Raw genomic sequence first — 4,662 nt, forward strand, 5'->3', positions numbered from 1 at the left:
GCTGGTCGGTTGCACATTGATGATAAGTCAACGCACCAGTAACTTGGTGTTATAAAACTTATTGTTGTGTGTGATTCGATTAGTAGGTGCAAGCAAGCATTTGATTCAAAGTTTATTCATTCCTTTTACCCAACGTGGGATAAAAGCGATATCTGTGGGCCCCTCGATGATTTAGTGATGATACCTAAGCGCTTGGACAAGCTGGGACTAAGTTGATGTGTTCAATTGTAGTCTGTTGTCAGTAATCATGAATCAGAAGTCAGGAAACAATACATAGACAGAGAGAATGATTTAAATCCATGTCTCGTGTCTATACGATATCTTGAGAATGGAGGAATATACGATCCCATATCTAAATGACAAGTTACTGATCAGAGTTGACGGCGGCTTTTGAAAGCTACGATTGCTGATCAGGTTCTGAAGTCATACGCAGAATAGTTATTAGAATTATCCAAGTGGGAGACTGTTGGATTAGTGTCTAAGTCCATAACTATTTTGGTATGTACTTGACCCGATTGTGAGCATGGTCCTTTTGGGTTGCCTTCACACGAGTGACTAGACAGGATGGCAGTTGAGGAGAGAGGTTGATTAGGGCATAAATATGATTTATTTATTATATTATATGATTAATATAATAATTTGGAATCATATTATTAATTAGTATTTAATCAGAAATTAATTAGGAATTAATTTCGGGATTAAAGGAATTAATTAAAAGTACAGGGGCTGTTTTGTAATTATTTGATAGTTGAGACTTTGGGCTATTGGATCACCTTTATTAAGGCTTGTACGAAAATCCTAGAAGGATCTAGGAGTTTTCGTCCAAGGGCTTAAGGAAAGGAGTCCATGGACTTGCTTAGGCCCTAAGCTAAGGGATTAGGGTTTCCACCTTGAAACCCTAGCTAGCCTCAAGTATAAATAGCACCCTAAGGCACTAGAATTCGACCACTCCTTGGGAAAACCCTACTAGGGACGAATTTTGGAGCTTAGTACTTTTCCTCCTCTCTCTCATATTCATCCTCTCACCCAAAGTGTGTTTGTGAGCCATTAGAGGTACTACACTTGTGGTACTTGCTTTCAAGAGCTAAGGAAACTCAAGGAATTAGTTGTTATTACTATATAACAACAAAAGGTATGTATTATTTTCTCCTATGTGAATTTCGAAATTACTAGGAGCATGCTAGGTTTCCTTATGTGTTCATAATGTTGTATAACTAATAGTGATAACATAGATCCAACTCTAAGGTTGCATGCACACATAGGATTGTTTGTATAAAACCCATCAGTTCTAATATAAACATAATATCAAATAAAAGTGTGGGTAAATTAGGGTATACTTTCTTGCTCCGGTTGATCGTGCACATCGCATCCTCCCTTGGTTACTTTTGAAAACAATTTTGAAAATTAGTTTAAAAACTTTTGCAGTTCCCTAGTTTGAGTTTGGATTCACACGAATGTTCATCCAATTCTCTCAAACCAAGGCTCTGATACCAGCTTGTAACATTCCAAAACTCAAATAAATTTAAAAATTTCAAAATCAACCATTAATCAACATTGTTTACAAAAAGAGTCATTGTTTCAAAAGCATTATTTCAAATCAGAGTTTTCCCAAGACCCGATGAAATAAAACAGGAAGTTGTGTACAATCACGTCTTTGCTTTCCCACGATCCTCAAAAGTACCTGAAACGATAAAATAGAAATTGTAAGCTAAAGCTTAGTGATTTTCCCCCAAAGTACGAACACACACATACATATAACAACATATATTGGGTCCACAACAAAAAGACTATATTACCCCTGAGCCTACAGTATGAGTCTGACATGCCTACCAGGCCTTGGCTCATATATGGATTGCTCACAACATAAGGTTGGCTTGCCCTCGGGGCCCACAACTTATGTCTGAATTGCTCCAGGGTTTGTTGGCTACCACACAAAGCAGTACAACCTCAACCCAACCATACTATGTCGACATATGCATAACAGATAAACATATACCATCTAACATATAAGCATGCAGGTCTTAACAAATCACTATAGCATAGCAACATGCTATAACATGATACATAATCTGCTGGGTTGGAATTGGAGCCTTCAACCCGTATGTTGTCACAACTAGCAAATTTGGCTAGGAAATTCTATCCTTATGTAAGCATTATTAATGGCAACAATTGTAACCATGACTTGAAAACATGATGTTTATTCAATGACAACAAAATTCCATCAAACACTTTATACAAACATTTCAAATGGTCAACGAAAGATTGGAAACCCTAAAAATCCTAGTTTAAGTCCATTATGGACTAGGATTTCCATATTGGGCCTAATGAGCCAATAAGTTTCCAATTTGACTAGTTTGGGCTTAGAACTCTTAATTGGGCTCTAATTCAACCCACTTTCATAAGATTTAACATTTTAGACCATATTGGGCCTAAAATGGAATAAATTACTCCAATAAGCCTTATTGGGCCATAACTAGCCTAATTAACCTTGTTGGGCCATAACAAACCTAATTAGCCCTAATCGGCCATAAAACCCATTCTTTTATACAATTTGGGTCGTGAACTACCCTAAAGACCTAATGGGCCGAAAATTTTGTCTATAAACATCATAATCTTGAACCAAGGATTTAAGTGGGCCAAACTAATTCATTCATTCTTTCCCTTGTTAGCCCATTTCGGCCCAAGTAAAAAAAAAGAGAATGGAAATTAAACAAAAACATGTCACCTCAATATTGTTTAATGGTTAATTATGCCATTGTTCAACATGCATCAAGGCAAAAATCTCATGTTTCCATGCACTCTTCTCACCCATCTCTTCTTTTTATCTTCGGCCGAGGCTACCCACACACACACACATACCACCATTTCAATTTACTGCAAACTCTCTCAAGAACATCTTATTCCTTCCTCCAAATTTTCGAGAATCATAAGAGCTTCAAGAAGGATTTCATCCAAAAATCACTTCAAGTTATATATTAGTGGTAAGATCTTGCAAACATATTTTCCTTCTACACTTAATCACTCTTCTTACCACCTTAAATATTGATCATACTCCCTAGAACTCTTCAAATTCGAAGGTCTCTTTAAGAAGCTTGTTAGGGAAAAAAACAACACCATCTTCTTCCATTTCTACTTCAAAACCGAAGACAACTAAGCAATGTGAGTTCATACCCCCTTGTTTTCGGTTTTTACTTGTTTTTTGGGGGAGAATACAAGTACTATGTGTTGATCTATGTGTGTATGCTTGTTATATGTGATTTCTTTGGTTTATGTTGTGAAAATATGATATCATTTGCAAAATATTGAAATCTATGGCTAAAGTGTGAAGGTTACATAAACAAATAACATAATAAACCACATACTTCAAAGATCTAAGAGTCTTTAGGCTTAAGAAGTGAAAACAAAGTCAAAGATCCTTATAAGTGTCATTTTTGAAAAAATAACAAAGATTTGGGTAAAATATGATATTTTCGGTTTTATAAGGATAAAATAGTATTATTTACATAAAAATCTGACTTTTATGGAAATAACACTTTTCTAGGAGAGGCAACGGACAAGGGGCCGGAAGTTCAAACAACGGGATGAACCAAGGACCTACCAAGACATGCTCCTACAAAGATTTCACCAACGCCAAACCGCGAACCTTTAATGGAACCGGGGGAGTGATAACCCTAAAAAGATGGATGGAAAAGGTGGAATCGGTGTTCGAGATATGCAGGCGCCCTGAAGAATTCAAGGTGAAGTTCGCAGCATGTACATTTGTTGATCAAGCTCACACCTGGTGGAATGGACATGTGGAAGCTATGACTCTTCCGGTGGCTAATGCTATGCCCTGGGCGGAATTGAAAGAAATGCTGATGGCTGAATACTGCCCGTGTGGTGAAGTTCAGAAAATGGAGCAAGAGTTATGGAATCACACCGTCCGAAACTCTGACATCGATGCCTACATATCAAGGTTTAGTGAACTGTCTCTGTTGTGCCCTGGCATGATTACTTCGGAAGGGAAGAAAATCGAACGGTTCATCTGGGGATTAACCTCCCCAATTCAAGGAAACGTGATAGCCGCAAATCCTGAATTCTTTGACAGTGCCAAGAGGTTGGCCAAGAAGCTGTACGACCACAACAACAAGAAGAGTGAAAAAGCAGGGGAAACTGAAAACAAGAAGGAGAGCAATGACAAGAAGGGAAAGAATAACAAACGGAAAGGACGACAAGGCACTGAGTCGTCGAAGAAACAACAAACAGTGACAGTTCATGCTGCAACCACCCAAGTTCCCTCCACACCACATGCTCCAGCCTCATCCACCCCAAGTGCCCCTAAGCAGTATTCCGGAAATCTCCCAAAGTGCAACAAGTGCAATCTCCATCACAATGGTGAATGCAGGGAAATGCATTATACCAGTTGCAACCGAAAGGGTCACACATCAAAATACTGTAGGACCTATCCTCCCCAGAACCAGCAACAGGGAAACAACAACAACAATAACCGCAATAACAACAACAACAACAACGGCAACAACGTTGGGGCTAGCCATACCTGTTATGGATGTGGAAGGACTGGGCATTTCCGTCGAAACTGCCCCAATGTCAACAACCAAGGGAATGGAGGAGCAGGGAGAGTGCTGACCATGGGTCAAGGAGAAGCGGTTCAGGATCCCGCTG

The sequence above is a fragment of the Lactuca virosa genome, chromosome 4, assembly GCF_052849685.1.
Source record: "Lactuca virosa cultivar CGN04683 chromosome 4, Lactuca_virosa_CGN04683_v6, whole genome shotgun sequence".
Classification (NCBI taxonomy): domain Eukaryota; kingdom Viridiplantae; phylum Streptophyta; class Magnoliopsida; order Asterales; family Asteraceae; genus Lactuca; species Lactuca virosa.